Source organism: Coccinella septempunctata, chromosome 5 (genome assembly GCF_907165205.1).
Source record: "Coccinella septempunctata chromosome 5, icCocSept1.1, whole genome shotgun sequence".
NCBI lineage: Eukaryota > Metazoa > Arthropoda > Insecta > Coleoptera > Coccinellidae > Coccinella > Coccinella septempunctata.
This window is the reverse complement of record NC_058193.1, coordinates 38,568,963-38,587,980: the sequence shown is the minus strand read 5'-3', so window position 1 is coordinate 38,587,980 and position 19,018 is coordinate 38,568,963.

Sequence of the window (19,018 nt, the reverse complement as noted above, 5' to 3'; positions counted from 1 at the left end):
TTTGGTTCGAACTGGTCGATACTTCGGAGGGAGATGAAGGCTCAAAAAAGAAACAAGAAAGTCAAAAATACATTCCTCAGGGTGGCTCACAATGATTTTTCCTTATTGATGTAATCCTTTATGTTCCTATGATAAGAACGTCACTGTTTCCGATGTAACGATTTAATTAGTAGGGTAGGAAACTTGTTCTGATCCGAACCCTTTAATAATTCACCTAATTAAGCGTTCACAAGGCGATTGGACCCCTATAATCTTCATATTATATTTATGGCGTGAAATATATATCAGGATATCAGTTTTCCCATTAAAACTGCGATGTGGCAGGTCCCAATTATTCTCCAGGGCTACAGTCTGGCTTCGTCCTCGAAAATGTTCAGGTTATTTTCACTGTGACTTCAGAATCAACATACGAGATGGCTGGATATTATGTTTGTTTGGATTGCTTGCGGTTTAATTTCTTTTTTATTCCGCACTCGCGCTCAGGAAATTTGAGAATGGTTGAAGCTGATACGGTGCAAAATCATTAACTGGAAAAAAATTGTGAAAATTGTCGAACTTCCTTCATCCCTAATTCAAAAGAAAATTCGATTAGGACACGTTAATATGAACACTCAATTATTTTCCCAGATCTCAGAGAAGATTCACATTTTATGGCTGTAGAACTTTTTCTAGACGTGGGTGTTAGTATGATGTCTACTACAAAATTAGGGTGTGACTTACACCCTCTGTATATTAGGGAAACATATCCCACCAACTTCACCGGACTTCGCTAACACACAATTTCATAATGTTAACGTCAGAAGGCTTACAAAGGGTTGTATGATTTACATAAGAGGCAGCAAAATTTAATGATAGGGCAAATAGCGGACAGCATGAGTCGGTCTAAAAGGTCCATGCCACCACATTATTGCGGTTTCCTAGGGTACATTGAATTAGAATTTATGCCACTATGTGCTCTTGTCGAAACAAACGGTCAACAGTTTTACGGAAACTTGCAGATTCTCCGAAAACTTACCAGAGTTCGCACAGAGGTAAATTTCGAAAATATCGAGAACAGTTTACCATTTCTTTCAGTTGAAGAATGATGTAATGTTATGTGATTTTCTTTGAACACCTAGATTCTAAATTTTCATCTCTTGTGGCTCGATTTCAAGGCTAAAAGCACAATATTTTCGTTGTAGATGGTAATCAGGACTTTCCAAAACAACTAGGCAATAATAATATATTCATCAAACATTCCTCCTCCCCATCATCCTATAACAACTACTCCCGGCCGTATCTGAGTCTAATTCATCACCGAAATTCAATAATGAAACAGGGCCGAGATGCATTTAAATTAATTCGAACAAATACAAATTGAAACAGCCCCCGCGTGCCACAGTTCCGCAGAGGAATTATGCATGGACCTATCAGCATCCGGATCGGATTTAATACAATAACCGGGATCTCCAGCTAGCCCATTATGTCGCCTCTGATCATCTCTCATATATGACGAAACGCCGGAATCGCAAACGTACCTACACCGGCGACGAAATTAAAATTTGTCGCCCATCAACTCCGCGAAGTTTGCTTTTAATGAAAAAGATACGCGCTAGTTTCACAGTCGGTGGCAGGATGGACTCCGATGTTTATTGCTACTTTTTGGCGAAAGCAGATGGACGGGCCTGATGGAAAAAGTCATAAAATCGCTAGGATGCCCGCTTCCGGTTTATGTTTGGAAAATTTCATTTGTGATCTTCATGGGATATAGAGTTAATAGTGTTTGAGGTTCTGCACGTGCATCATCCTGATTCCACCTCATCATCCCAGAGAAATTCTCAGTAGGAGGGTGAGATCTCTCGATACTATGATAGGTTTTGTCAAGAATTATTCTAGGAAAGCCGAAAAACAACAGCATCGAAAATATTGCTTCTTCTGGAAACGTTGGAGTCAGCAGTACTTGCATACCTTGCAGCAACGTGACAAGTCGTTGCATCCATCTACTCCTATCCTTCCAGGTATCGCTGTCATCATTCGAAATGACAATCTTCCTCCTCTGAAGTGGTCTGTAGGTCGTATATCATCTGTTTTTCCAGGAGCTGATTCCACCACTCGAGTAGCTGATGTTGCTACTGCTTCTGGGACAAATTTGATCATTCGAAATGACAATCTTCCTCCTCTGAAGTGGTTTATGCGTCGTATATCATCTGTTTTTCCAGGGGCTGATTCCACCACTTCAGTAGCTGATGTTTCTACTGCTTCTGGGACAAATTTGACGACCAGTCGTCAAATTGTGTCCTCTTCCAACTCAGTAGATTGCTCCTGGCGTCGTCTACCACGAAGCTTGTACGCAAGGAAGGTTAATTCTCTGTTTCCCTTTCCTTTGGAGACCCATTTCTGCTACCAGACCAGTAGAGATTCGCCTAAGTTTCTTCTTAAGCCCGTTGGTGTAAGTAATTGCATTTTCACCTGTTCAGATGCTCAATATCTACAATGATAATCATCAGAAATTGGACGTAAACCCTTTGCCATTTAGAGTTACTGCATTACTTGTGATTCCTGGCATGGCAACTCAGATACTGGAAGCATTTGAAGTGTACAAGTTACTTTAAAAGGGTTTTCAGTGACACATATGATTGCAGCTTCTGGTTATCCATCATCTAGTGCGGAACCTCGAAATTGGCATTGCTAGATAATGTCTTTTTTGTAATCAGACGTTGAAATGTACCATGTGCTCCACACATAGAAACTCTTGGGGCTCCTTTAGTAGGTCTGTTTACATATTCTTCCAATTATTCAGCACATTGCATGGATATGAAGACGATAATGAGGCTTGAAGCCTCTTGGAGGCCCGAAAAAATCTTCCTTGGATATTCATTGATTTTCTTCTCCCGAGTATTTCATTTCCTATGCACGAATCAACCATTGTAGCAAGCAAAATCACCAGCAGGTCGATCAGCATTCCACCCCCCCAAAACAACCAATCCATCCGTCCCGTTATAAATCATTTCGCCTTTTTTTTCCATGACGCGGCGTCAGAACAGATCACGACTTCGTTACAATGGGTTTTGGCCTGATAAACCTCGAATGAATGTCGATATAGCGACAGGCCAATAATGTCGCTCTGCGCCTCTACCTCGACGTCAGTTTTGGAACAGTTGATTAATTATAAAGAGTGGTCGGAATGGACGATTTGGTTTCGTCGCCGGGGGAACCTTTCGTGCGTGTTGGAAGGGCGAGCGTGTGGAGGGGTTGTGGACATGTTGAGCGTGGAAATTGAATAGATAATCATTTTATTGCCTTGTTATATGCCTTCGATCTTCACAATCGAATCGACATGAATTATCTTTCTATACCATAAAATGGTATAGGGGAATGCTCAGAATACCTTGAATAGCTCACGTCACGAATAACGAAGTGCTGGAGAGAATGAGAAAAGAACTCGAAATCATTTTCACAGTAAAGAGAAAAAAGCTCGAATTATTGGGGCATGTAATGAGAAATGAAGAGAGATACTCCCAACTACAGAATATAATCCAGGGGAAAGTAGTAGGTAAGAGAGGACCTGGTAGAAGAAGAAGAATATCAGGGTGCGGAACCTGAGAACCTGGTTTAGGAAGAGCTTGGCAGAGTTATTTCGAGCTGCTACCAATAAAGTGATGGTTGCCAACATCCGGAACGGATAGACACTCGAAAAGGAGAAGAACCATAAAATGAAAGAGCAAGTGTGTTGGATTCTTCATTTCCTCTGATCCTTTGACCCAAGCTGCGAAGACCTACTTCGTTGACTGGGTCAGCTATATCTTCTACCCTTCGATAATGCAGAATCTTTTCCATTCCTCATGAAGAGTCACTAGATATCGTAACTCAGTTCAGAAACACGCCAAGTGATACAAAAAATACAGCTCTTGGATCGCAGATAATCGAAAAGCAGCTCCTGTAACTCACCACTTATCTACGTTGAGTAAAAATACTCCGGCAACTTCCCGCCACAAGATCCCCATCCATCTCACCCGAATGCATAAAAGAAGAGGCACACATAAACATCGCATGTTCCTCGAGGCCATATAATCATCCGAATTCTAGGGTACGATTTCCCTTCCCGAACTCCTCGACTTTCCAATCGCCAGAAAGGTCATCCCATGCTATATAAGACCTCCTGAATTTTTCATGCTGCCTTCGACAACCCCGAGCAAGAAAACCCTCCAAAGAACGTCACGCTGTTGCTCTTCGCGTCCTGGGTAGGGCATCTGGAGAGACGCACGCGCAGCAAACTGTCATCTCGGGAGAGCGTAGCCGCTTGACGTTATCCAGTCGTTCACGGCTAGGTCCACGGGTAGTCCGACGGCCGTTGACGTGGGTTACAAAGTCGCGTTCCTGAAGTTTGCGAACCATCCCGAAACTTTGGCGTGGACCGGGCGGGCGATTTGAATGGGCGTCGTTGGGCGATCTCTCTGGGTGCTTCGCCGTTTGAGAAGAGAGGGTTCGATATGAGGAGCGACAGTCACCGTTCGAATATCTTGTAATTAACTGTTAGATGATGGATTACTGAGATGAGAGCAAGGTAATTTTTTTTTTGTTCAACAAAGCATGTTCTAGTATCAATAATGATGGCTTACTGGACGAAATTATGACAATGGAGGAAAAAAATTGCCTCTATAATTTTTCGACTGTCGAAGAAGTTTCGGTTTTCAGAAAAACTAGATTTTTCCTTCATTTTCCTACTAGATTCGAGCTTACTGTTTGAAATTATGCTTTGAAACACCTCAGTGGGATTATACGAAGCCAATTATTGAGATATATCTTCTCTACTTCAAAACTGGTACCTATACAGGGTGTGCCATTTATCTCTGGCCAAATAACGATCGTCCAGGACAAGCCAGGTTTCAAGTGCGGTAAGAAGGCACATATGCATTGGAATATCGACGGATTCTGCTGGATTTAAATGGCTACGTTGTGATTCTGATATATCATCTACTTCTTTTGATTCTTGGATAGTTTCAAGGTGAATGTGGATAAAATTGTAGTCGAGTTGGGAAGGATAGTTGATCAGCGGCAGGTTTTTGTCAAATTTCTCAATTTTTACAAGGACAAATGGAAGAACTGAGTAATTGATAACCTGGAATCTGAGATTCATCGAATTGATTAGCAGAATATTTAATTTAATGGAATGCTTGTGGACAGATGGATGTGGCTGAAAAAAAAAAGAGATTGTCGGTTAAATCGTTTAGGATATTTTTGGTGGACATCGCTTGTATCATACAATGATCTCATGGACGTTACTTTTCAGCCAAAGAAGTAATTTTTTTAATGATTGTAAAATATCTCTGAATTCTATGATAACGAAAGCTTGACTACACACAGCAAGAGGCTTTTATACAATGCCGAGCTGTTTGCCAGGAACAACAGCTTTCAAGTTTTGCTGTAGAGGGATGATACACCAGGACCATAGGTGGTTTTGAGGAGAAATTACTTAAACTTCAAAGTACTGATTCTGTAGTTCATTCCTACTCATCGTGAAAGTAGCTCAGGTCAATGAAAAACTCACTATCTAACAGAACCGAAGGAATAAAAAATAACAGAAGACAAGATAAAAGTTTCGAAGCTGAAGTCCAAGATCTTTACCGAAAAATATCACATTTAGGCTACACCCCATATAAAAATCAACGGGACTGTCTTTATTGAAAATCTCTACACTCATTATGAGCGTATACGAAAGCAATGACATATTATTATGCAATTGTCAAACACACCAGAAAATTATGTTGACGAACCATTTCATCAGTCAGTGTGAAAGTAAAACCAAAGCGTAAACTCGAACAATAAACCTTCAAATCGCCCAGAGGTAGTTAAACCTTTGTAGGGCATTATTTGTTCGATTTACTCTACATCATACTTTGCTGCTCCGGACATGTTTGATTTAAGCGGCGGGGTTCACTTTCGATAACTGCTGGAGCGGACAAGAATTGATGGGATTTTTTGGACTTTTTTGCGGCTCCTAGCAAGCCTGCAATCCCGCTATATCGGTACGAGCGTGGTGTATTTATGGGCAAAACATTTATTGCCGATGGCTCTTTACGCCCCCCATTTAAGAGCTCAGGAATGGCCGTTTTTCATCTTCAATTTGGAGCGCTCGATACGCGCTTACCGAAAGCCATTCTGGCCGAATGCACGATTGATTTAGAGTCGTGAGTCTCCAAATACGAATCGTTTTCAATTGTCAAGTGAAGTTAGTTAGCGGTACATTTCAACAATCAGGCTGATATTGAGGTACTGAGCTCCCACGTTATTGATTCCAAAAGATGGTCCACACTTCTCACTAGTGTCTTGGGCTTGTCTTGTGGCTCGTCTTACTCGCAAGTCATAGTTTCATGTGATCAGAAATGGTTTGGATATGGATGTTGGAGATTATGAAACTGGCCTGGGTTTTTCCTGACCACAGTCAGAGTACTCCGCACTATATCGACCATAATTCGAGTTGCATCGTACGATATTTTGACAGAAAACGTCAAGGTCAATCCGTTCGAGTACACAATAGCCGGAAAAAAAAACATTTTCACCGCTACCTGGATGATGTGCCCTCCGGCACGGGCGGTAAAATTAAATTTCATGAATATTCAACAGATCGGCGAATATTTTCGAAGCGGCCGTCGCCTGCCACAGAATGGCGAAGGAAAATAAGGCCCTGTCTGGTTCTGCGAAAAAAAATCCATTTCGATGTGAGCGATGACAAAGGGTGTATTAGATCCATCTCCCGATGGCATTCGAACAGCAGTATCTAAATGGAAATCGGGGAATAACTTATGTTCGTATCTGTATCTGATTGAAATTTTTATAACGCTGTTACGGATATATACAACTTGGACATTTCCAGTGTGACGTTGGGTATCAGTCAACTACTACAATATATCTATATTCCTGATACTTTCGGAGATATCAACGGTTTTCAACAAAAATTTGCCAAAAACATGGATTCAATGAAATAGGAATAAAAAACCATTAATAACTACAAAAGTATAGGGAATAGCTATAGGGAACTACTAAACAAAAATGCTCAGATGAGGCTAGAGAAGCGAAAAAGTTATAATAAATGAGGTGTCCCATTTGAAATAACGAAGTTTGTAGTATTTTCTTGTAAGCTGCAACGTCGTAACATTGAAAATATTTCAGTCAGATAAATCAGAAGCGTGAACCTTAGTGCCCAAATTTTTAGAACGATCCTATCCACCGTGGGCCACGAAATATAAGAAAACACTTTAAAAATGTATAAAAGTCTCATTTCAGTACCGAGAGTAATAGACGTCCAAAATGCATCGATCTTACAATGATTATACGCGCAGAATAATGGAGTTCATAGCTTGAAATTGGGAGCTAATATTCCACGAATTTGGTGGGAATCCACCCCAAGATAATGCACTCGCTCCAGTTGGATAATACGAGGTGGAAACTGGATAACAATGAATAAGATTATGCACCCATTGTACTAATGGCATGCCACATAGGTATTAATATAATGCCGTTGTTCTGGAATGCACACAGTTCAATGAGATTACAACCTAGATTAAGCCGTTTTATAGCTAAGGAATTTTGGAATATCAGGTTTTGGTTGCTTTAATATCGCTACCGGGCTCTGTGAAATGAAAAAAAAAACCGATCAAAGCATGGAATATAGTGGTGTATGATATATAGGGTGTTTCACGAGTGGTTGGCCATAGATAGGGTAGTGTTGAATGAGGGTTATCCAGGCCTCTCAGATGTGGGCTTGTTGACTTCTTGAAACACCCTGTAGGTCGAAAATTGATTGATTACAAACAGAAAGACTTGCTCTACTATAGTTAAGAGGTATACATGCATTTCTAGATCGTATATGCAAGAGCTGTCTTATGAGCCAGGGCTGTTAAAAGAACTCGCAGTATATCTGACCCACCAGCCATCAGACAAGCTTCTGACATCTAGAACAGCTTGATACGACCGCACTTCTATACCTAGAGCATCCAGACTCTGGATTTGGCGAATTCTAAACTGCAGATCTTCGAGTGCCTTATTTATGAACACCTCCTCTGTACACTCCATTGATTCAGGTCCAAACTTCCCGGTTTATTTGACCATAAAACACCTCGATTGGTGATTCAGATCAGCCCCGATGAAGACTCGACAAAATGGACGAAAACCAGACCACATTCGATCATCCCCCGGACATATAATGAACCCCGAGCGTCCTCAGCTCTTGGCGGATTGTTTGTACGACTAATTTCCTCCTTCCTCCATCTCCCGTATCGCCACAATCCGCGGAAAGGATGAATTGAATGGCGACGCCCGCTCCTCCAATTTTTGTCGCCATAACTCCCCGAAGCAGGCACCGCGGACGCGCTTGGAAAAAACAGGAGTTAATTATCTCGTTTCGGGAGATGAACGTTCTCATCAAAGCGGAATTTCATAAGTTACGGTATGAATTTGTCTTGCGGCAACGCCACCCGTGGTTAATTAACAAAGTTGCATATAAATCGTGCATTTTTCGGATTTGGCCACCTGGATAGGGTTGAGAATTTCGCCGAGGCACCAGTGTAGAACTATACTAAGTTACACGGAAAACAGAACACCCTGTATTTACTTATTTAGTGAAAAATTCCGACATGCAAGTCGGAATTCTGAGATACAAGTCGGAATTCTGAGATACAAGTCGGAATTCTGATATACAAGTCGGAATTCTGAGATACAAGTCGGAATTCTGAGATACAAGTCGGAATTCTGAGATACAAGTCGGAATTCTGAGATACAAGTCGGAATTCTGAGATACAAGTCGTAATTCTGAGATACAAGTCGGAATTCTGAGATACAATTCGGAATTCTGAGATACAAGTCGGAATTCCGACTTGTAAGTCGGAATTTTGAGATGCAAGGCAGGAGGAGGGCTAAAATAGGTCTAATGACTTCTGTTTTTTTGCATTTGATCCGTGAATGTGTTTTTGGCTTCTTGAAGGAATTTTGGATGAATGAAATGATATTCTTCTCTTCGGTTGCACCATAGCTTCGTGCTCAGTGCTTGTGAAAGCACTTGGAGTATTTTTGTACTCCCGAGAATTATGCTCCTGGGAACTATTCAAAACCTTCTTTACTGTTTAGTGATTCGAGCACTTTATCGAAATTCCTACATCCAGTTTCATAATCAAGTTCAAAGTCACTTTAAGTTTCGTTTAGTGTCAGTTTCGGTAGGGTTAAAGAAAAGCTTTGAAATTGAAGAGGCTTTAAGTTTTATTATGAAACTGGCCGTAAGTCCTTAGTAATAAATTGTTAGCGAGAGGCCTTCGGAAATCGTGTTAAAACACGAAGAAGCGATCGACTTATTGTCACCCTACGAGCTATATGGATACTACAGATATATTATTATATTATCATATTATCCTGATTCCCCGTAGGTTACGACGAACCCCTCAGAAGCTCTGTGAGCTTGTCAGAATCAATACCGTCCGTTAAAACTTTTGAAAGAAAAGTGATAGGGTAGGCGTAGGTTAAGGATCCAAATGTGCCTATACATGCCGTAAATGAGACAAAACTGCTCTACAGAGGGCATTTTGCTCACATGATTCGGCAAAAATCGAATGCAACAAAGCATTCGACCAGTTCTAGCCCTACTACTGTCTTGAATCTCAGAATTCTGGACTTGCATCTCAGAATTCTGACTTGTATCTCAGAATTCCGACTTGTAACTCAGAATTCCGACTTGCAAGTCGGAATTCCGACTTGTATCTCAGAATTCCGACTTGTATCTCAGAATTTCGAATTGTAACTCAGAATTCCGACTCGCAAGTCGAAATTCCGACTTGTATCTCAGAATTCCGACTTGTATCTCAGAATTCCGACTTGTAACTCAGAATTCCGACTCGCAAGTCGAAATTCCGACTTGTATCTCAGAATTCCGACTTGTAACTCAGAATTCCAACTTGCAAGTCGGAATTCCGACTTGTATCTCGGAATTTCGACTCGCAAGTCGATATTCCGACTTGTATCTCAGAATTCCGACTTGTAACTCAGAATTCCGACTTGCAAGTCGGAATTCCGACTTGTATCTCAGAATTCCGACTTGTAACTCAGAATTCCGACTCGCAAGTCGAAATTCCGACTTGTATCTCAGAATTCCGACTTGTAACTCAGAATTCCAACTTGCAAGTCGGAATTCCGAACTCGCAAGTCGATATTCCGACTTGTATCTCAGAATTCCGACTTGTAACTCAGAATTCCGACTTGCAAGTCGGAATTCCGACTTGTATTTCAGAATTCCGACTTGTAACTCAGAATTTCGACTTGCAAGTCGGTATTATACATTTGGATTACTTTTTTTGTGTGGCCCTTCAGTGCTTTCGTTTTGTTTGTTTGATTGAGTCTATTCTCTAGGACTATAGGCAGTATAATCATCTGATTGTATCATTGTCTAGCCAAAGAATCAAAATGCTCGAATGGCTCCTGGTTCTATGTTATTTTCACACCATTCCACCCTTCCAGACAAAGCCTCGAACTTGGGAAATATCGCAATGTAGCAAATCCTCCCCCCGCATCAAAATTCACCACCCTATCGTATCCGAATCAATAAAACTAGTTGGCAACTTCAATAAAATCCAGAATTCGACGAATTTGATCCAAAAACTGCTGAGACGACGGCAGCTCTCTCTCCGTAGCAGGTATCCAAATTTTGCTCGTATCGGATTTCGATTGAAACACTCCCTCACTCAGCGGGCTGTTTCGATTCAATGTATCGGTGATTGATGTGAGAACTACACCGACGTCTACACCTGAATCGCTTCCTGTAATTCTTGATGGGGTGACTTTGGAAAGTATCGAGTTTCGGCGGTAAATTTGGGTGTTGAGCTGGGTTTAGTGCTGTTTCTACAATAGAGTGTCACGAATTGCTTGATTTTGGCCGTTTCTGGTATCTCATGTACAGGGTGGGCATAATTCGTTGTCTACTGAGAGGATCTCAAGAACTAGAGCAACTAGAAGAAAACGGATGACACATTTCCGAGCTCATTTTCGGAGAAACAAAGAGTGGTAAAAACCGCAGCCTCCTACGATACTTCGTTTTTGAGTTTGACAATTTCGTAAAGTTCTCATAACTTTTTTGTCCTTGAAGATACAAATCTGAAACTTGAACCTTCACAGGCACTTTTTCACGTAGAATCCACTGATGAGCTCAAAATATTTTTTCATTTCGAATCATTGGGTGAACTTTCATTTTTTTTCATTGCAAACTTTGATATTTTTGAATTGGAAAAACATCTTGTCAGTAGATTCCACGTATAAAAGTGCCTAAGAAGGTTCAAGTTTAAGATATGTAACTTTAAAGACAAAAAAGTTATGAGAACCTTTCGGAATCGTCAAAATTTCAATTTTTGTTTATAACTCGAAATATGAAAATGATAGGCCGATTCTGTTCTTAGATTTGGATTAGTCATGAAAAAAGAGCTCGAGAATGTGTCATCCGTTTTCTTCTAGCTGCTATAGTTCTCGAGATCTCCTCAGTAGACAACGAATTTTGCCCACCCTGTACTGAGGGTGGAAAAATGCAGTTATCGAACATATAGTTTTGATTAGGTACTTTTAATCAATTCACTGACCACTTCACAGAACTGCAGTCCTCATTCAGTTCCTGGACCAATCGTATCTTATAAAGATGGAATTTATGTTGGGGAAACAGCAGATACATAAATACTGAAGGTCGGGTCCATTGCTACATGACCCAGGACAGCTACGTCCCTCGCTTCGTCTCTTCCCTGCAACCTCTTTTTGTTTCCGACTGAACCAGTAGCGTCAGATTTGGCAACCAATTGCAAAACTTGAGCAACGGATACATTTTTTCCATGATGTCGTTCGTTATAAAGCCGTTGTTGTTCGCTCAGAGTGGTTATTTCTTATTTTGGACAAACAATTTATTCTTTTTTGGACAAAAAATCAACAACATAAATATTTTTAACCTTCGAAATGTGTCGGATACGAATACTATCCTCGAGATAAATTCCACATGGCCTCTTTCACTATTTTCGATGTCATTTCATCATCTATGGATATTTTGAAGCGAAATTTTAGAGTCAAATAGTACTCGATACGATCTTTAAAATGAGTTATCGCAACACCCCTCATTCCTATTCAAAATCGAAGGAAAAAGCGGAAATCTTGTTCCTCGTCGAATCAGAAACAACACAGCAACTACAAAAGCTCCAATATATGTAGTCCGCGGAATTTAAAGTCACCTATTCATTAGAACAAACCTCGTATGTTCAAAATGAAAGGCTTCTTCATAGGTCCATTCTTAGCCTGCGAGGTATGCCTCGATGGTTCCTCAAATTTCCGATTCTTTCAGTTTTCCTTTGTTCGATCTTGATAATCATCGTGTAGCACTGCTGATGAATACTGCATGTGGGTTTACAGATATTTCAATGCTCTGAAAGAAGCCTCGCAGAATATACACGTTACAGCGAGGATTCGAATTTTCAGCTCGAATTGAACATCTCCCATCGCACAGCCTCTTTGAAACGTCCCGAATGCCTCCGATGCCAATCTTCCGATCACAAAGATGCGATGCGGGTATTTCCAATCGCGGAAACGGTTCGTATGCAACAATTCGGTTCGCTGGAGGTCCATCGAACCACGTTCGCGGGACCGCAAGCCGCCAGTCGGGAAAAACGCTTTGCGGGAAAATATGCCGCTTCGCAAACAGGGTGAATAATTTGATTTGCCCCGAAACCGGGGTAAATAAGAGAGACGCCTGTCGCATCCAGTCATGGATGATGAATCCCCCCGATGAAAATATATTTTTCGAACGGTCACGATTCCGTCGTTCCCACGTGATCTCGAGGAAGACGTATTTATCTAGAGGCCCGTTCCTTTCGGGATCTCGTTCCGCGATTCCAACGAACCGGTTGAAAAATGGAGTCCTGATGACGATCGGGGATGAACGCTTACGTATGTTTGTCGTGAATGGATGCAATCAGGGGCTTTATTTGGAAATTTTCAGATGGACCGCGCGGATTTGGGTTTTAATCGGATCTCGCAGGGGACGTCACATGTCATGAATATATTTCCATAAACTATGGAAATTTCATGAGTTCGGAACTGGAGGAAAACATATGTGAATGCGGAAAAACAGAGGGTGAACAGATTGGTCTCACGAAAACTCTGAAAAAGTGGAGTATTTTTTTATACTTCAATCTCAAATTGTTGGAAAAACAACACAATATCCCATGATTCGATTTGTTTCGAATTAAGGTGTCTATAACTCTTAAACTGTCGGACAAATACCGCCTAAACCTTCCCTGGAACGTCCCCAACCCCTCTGCGAACCCGTCAATTATAACGAACTTTCAGGAGTTTCATCTCGATTGAAACTGAAACGAAACGTCTCCTAGGCACGGATTAGACATCGAATAATCCATCCTCCGTTACGCGGAAAGGAGAAGATGATAAATACGGAATTCAAATTGAAGTTTCTCTCCTAGGGTTGATTCCAGTTATTAATTCATAAATCTGCAGGTGTACAGCTTAGAATCCAGAAATTTGATCGGAGGTTTCGTTCGGAATTAATGGAACAGTCTCTGCTATGGTTCATTCAGGAATTTCATCGCCTTACGAGCCGGTCGAGGCGTACATTCAGAGGCGGTAAATTTTTAAGTTCGAACATAGAAGGGAGCAGGTATTCTAGAACATTTTCCTTGGTATAAGTTTCTCATTGTAGATGCATATAGAATAATCTATTAACATATTTAGAAATTTTGAGAAATTACTTTTTCGAGTGGAGTTTGCCTCCAAACCCAAATAAAACCCAGGTTCGTGTTTTCCTGGAGGAAAAACTACTCGAAAGTTGACCATAGAAAAATTCCCAAAAAGACGGGGTCAGTTGAGAAACTTCCTCAAGACCGAACGGTGGTGCCGAGATGGATGAAATTCTCAGATTTATCACTAGAAGTGTTAGTCTTTCAGAATATGTATTACATTTAGATCTACGATAATTTTCCTGGAAGAAAAACTACTCGCAAGTTGACCATAGAAAAATTCCCAAAAAGTTGGGTTCAGTTAAACATTCGTCAAGACCGAACGGTTGTGCTGAAATGGATGAAATTCTCAGATTTGTTACTAGAGGAGTTGCTCTTTCAGAATATGTATCACATTCAGATCTACGATAATTTTTCTGGAAGAAAAACTACTCGAAAGTTGACCATCGAAAAATTCCCAAAAATAGGGGGTCAGTTGAAACTTCCTCAAGTCCGAAAGGTAGTGCCGAGATAGATGAAATTCTCAGATTTATTACTAGAAGAGTTGCTCTTTCAGAATATGTATAACATTGCTATCTAAGGTTACTTTTATTGAGAGATAAACGACTCGAAAGCTGACCTTCGAAAAAACCCTAGTCTTGGTTTTTTCGGCTGCTGAATATTGTTGCCCCGTTTGGGTTAATAGTACTCATGTGCTAAAAATTATTGCACAGCGAAATCTTGTTATGAGAATTATAATTGGAATTGTTAAATCTTCACCTATTCAATGGTTACTAGTTCCTTCAAACATTGCACCGCCCCATACTCGCAGACAGAGTGCAGTTATAAATTTTTTGAATAAATTCCACTCCTTCTACGACTGATTTCCAATTATGTCCTATATTCCACAAAAACCATTCGTATGCTGAAGTCGCGTAAACCCTTATGGTCCAACCCTTTCCTCAATTCGAATTTAAGGGACAATGAGATTTGGCAGTCTGAATGAAGAGTAATCTCTTGCCCTTTCCCAATTGACATGGTAAATCTGCATTTCTGCACTTAGACCGAAGTTATCTGACAGTTCCGAGTCATCTAATTTATTTGTCTGCTCTTTCAGTCCAGTATTCTTCAAGCTCACTGCTTGGACGTTAGCCAGAAGGCACAATATCTCCCTGTATTCCTAGATCTACCTCCTATTGTTACACCAACATGTCTTCGACATAGTCACGAAAGGGTCATAATTCAAAACATCTACACTCATTATTTCACCTTCATCAAAAAGGCTCTTTTGAAACGTTCTATATATACCAACCTACCGTCCGCATCTATCTATTTATGAGCGTAATAACTGGTAGGCGGGGTATTCCCATGATGAATTACACCGTCATTTGTCTAATGTTCTCCCGATACCTCCCGGCCTACCAGGATGAAGGAACACAAGCATTATCACTTCCCAGACCCCTGGTAGTAAGCTAGGCATAAATCCCCGATATAACCAATTTACAAGGGAGATTTTCCCGTGTTCCGATAAAACCACGTTGGTTTTTGTGAAATGTTGCAGGGATGAAATCGGGTTTTCGTTAATTAATCAGGGGACTCTCCCAGGGGGGCGAACGCGTCGGGCGCATTATCAAAAAAACGGCATGTTAGAAATTAGCTGGGTCGGGCAGAGGCAATTACCGGGGACCTGCGTGACGTGTGATCATATTAATTAATTGATGTCGCTCCGAGCGAAAACACGAAGGGATGCATTCTCGGATGGAACAACTCCAGCAGGAGTTCGCAAAAACCCCGGAAGATTCTCCAAAAATTTATGATAGATCCACAGGGAATCATCTCTATAGACAACACAGAAATTCTTAGCTTACTATAGAACCAAACAAAATTTCAATGTCAAAATATTTCATTACTCAACATATTCTCCTCTTAATTGGATACATTTATTACAGCGAACCTGCAACGTCTCTAGACCTTTCAAAAGAAATTTTTCTTCTTGTTCTGCAAACCAGACCACTACAGCTTTTATTACCTCCTCGTTGGAAGAAAATTTACGTCCTTTTAACCTTTTTTCCAATTGAGGAAAGTGATGATAGTCGGATGGAGCCGAATCTGGTCAATAAGGGGGGTGTTCTAGTAATTCAAACCCTAAATCACGAATTTTTTGCATGGCAACATGAGATTTGTGTGAAGGGGCGTTGTCCAGCAACTATAAAACACCTTTGGATAGTTTTATGCGTCCTTTCTCTTAAATTTTTCCCCGAGGAGTGTTCAGTAATGTCGAATAGTAATCTCCGGTTATTGTTCTACCCTTATCCAAAAAATCAATCATGATTACTCCATGGCAATCCCAAAAAACTGAAGCAAGAACTTTTCCAGCAGATTTTTGGACACGAAACTGCTTAGGTCTTGGAGAACCAGAGTATCGCCATTCCATCGATTGTTGCTTAGTTTCTGGATCGTAGAAATGTACCCAAGTCTCATCTATAGTAACAATTCGGTTTAAGAAGTCTACATCGTTTTCAAATCGAGCACAGATCGAACGCGATGCTTCTACCCTTGCAAGCTTTTAGTCAACATTCAAACATTTGGGGATCCATTTTGCAGCAATTTTTCTCATGTCCAAATTGACGTGAACTATATGATGAACACGTTCGTATGAAATATTCAGTGTTTCAGATATCCGTTTTAACCTAATTCGACGCTCTGATAAAATCATGTCATGAACTGCATCGATATTTTCGGGGACTGACACAGAAACTGGCCTTCCCGATCGGTCATCATCTTCAATGGAAAATTTACCTCTTTTGAAGTTGCAGTCCAATTTTTCACGGTCGCATACGAAGGACATTGATCACCAAGGGTGTTAAGCATATCTTCGTAAATCTGCTTACCTTTTAACCCTTTTAAATGCAGGTGCTTGATGATGGCTCGATACTCCAACTTTTCGATTTTCACAATTTCGGTGCAACTCTGGTTTACTTTTTCGACCTCAAACTTCACACTGGCACTTCTAATGAGTTATCGTTCGTTGCTATGGTAACGCAATATTTTTTTTATGCATGGAACTGGTTTAGGCTAACTAGATATCAATACATCCTCGTATGTTTGATATTTAAATGTTCAGTTTGCAGTGGATCTGAATTCCACAGACCACTTGACTACGGATTTTTGTGAACGATCGTTCTGCCTATCGATCTCACCATTTTCGTCCATCCGGCCTTCGGGAGAGAGAGATGGAGCATAAATGAATGTAATGAAAACGTCTTGGAAACGACCTGACCTTTTGTCGTGAAGTAGAATCGGAAGAATAAAGAATGCTAAAATGGCTTTCTCACGTTATGGTCACGATATAGAAAACTCGTTATCGGAAGGAAGTGTTGCTCTGCACTTTTATCTGAAATAGGCGAGGGATGAACTTCAGTCGGGTAAGAGGGTGATAAAATGGTCTATATCGCAGTTTTCTAACATCCTTTTTCCGGGGGAAAATCTTAATATTTTCGAGAGATCGATGCGGGGGTGTTCGAGACATGAGGAGTGAAGAAATAGAACAACTTTGAGATGAGTCCAGAAGTTACCGTTTCTTCGAAAGAAAAGTTCCTCTATATAATTGGAATTTATTAATGTTTCCGGGAAAATTGTTGAAAATGAACAGAATTCTCGTTGCGCAGCAAATTTTTTAAATTTTCCTTGATTTCGAGAAGGATATGGCTGAACTACTGGTGCCCTACTGGGACAAAAAAGATTCGAAAATATGTGGTTAACATAATTAACGATAATATAAACTGATTGAAGGGATGCCACATCTAGTTAATCACATGAGAAGTACAAGTGATTAGTTTTTAAATATATTCATTTTTGGTATCGAAGAAAATTAAATTATTGACACATAATATGCAGTTGCTTGAGAAGAGTTAATGTTGGTTATCTTCTTTGGCTAAAGATTGAAAACTCTGTTGTACCGTGAATTAAGTTTTTCTTTCAATTCTTTTTGGGGTCTCAGAATAACGCTCGATGTATATTCACAGAGTTAAGTGAAACAAGTGAAGCAATAACGCGGGGAGAAAATTCCTCAGAACTGTTCCAGAAAAAAACGCCCTGTAATTAACTGGCTCACAATTAACTGAAATAACCATTCCAACCCTTCCTACCCTTTCCTCATCAAGAAAACAATGAGAAAACATTTCGGCTTCTTGACGATAGTAATTAGTATCGATATACAAAGAATGCTTTCAGCAGTTTATATTACGTCGAAAGCATCATTAAGTCCCGGGTTTTTGTCTGTGTTCGAGATGGAAATCGGCCTTTTGGAGACATTAAAAATTTATGGATCGGAGGGAGTCTCAGACGGAGCGTGGATCGACGCCAAGAAAGAAGATGACGGCTAATTTGCTCCGTGGAAATTTTTTTTTGGGGTCGATTTAGGTATCGATGAGAGAGCACTTTGCTCCTCACTCAATTTGCAGCTTTTTATGTTATTCGCTGAAATGGCAGAGTTTACTCCATTACGAAGATATGCTTAAGACTCTTGGTGATCAATGTTCTTCGTATGCGACCGTGAAAAATTGGACTGCAAGCTTCAAAAGAGGTCAATTTACCATTGAAGTTGATGACCGATCGGGAAGGCCAGTTTCTGTGTCAGTCCCCGAAAATATCGATGCAATTCATGACATGATTTTATCATACCGTCAAATTGGGCTAAGACGGATGTCTGAAGCACTGAATATTTCATACGAACGCGTTCATCATATAGTTCACGTCAATTTGAACATGAGAAAAATTGCTGCAAAATGTTGACCCAAAAGAGTGCAAGGGTAGAAGCATCGCGTTCGATCTGTGCTCGATTTGAAAACGATGTAGACTTCTTAAACCGAATTGTTACTATGGATGAGACTTGGGTACATTTCTACGATCCAGAAAAAAAGCAACAATCGATGGAATGGCGACACTCTGGTTCTGCAAAACCTAAGAAGTTTCGTGTCCAAAAATCTGCTGGAAAAGTACTTGCAACAGTTTTTTGGGATTGCCATGGGAAATAATGATTGATTTTGATCACTTTACGGAAAAAATTAAAGAGAAAAGACGCGGAAAGCTATCGAAAGGTGTTTTGTTTTAGCTGGACAACGCCCCTGCACACAAGTCCCGTGTTGCCATACAAAATGAATTCGTGATTTAGGGTTTGAATTACTAGAACACCCCCCTCCTTCACCACATACTACACAAAATACAAAATACTAGAAATATATAGCTCACACTCAAAGACTAGCGAGCTTTAACACACAAAGGTTCGCTTAATAGAAGGT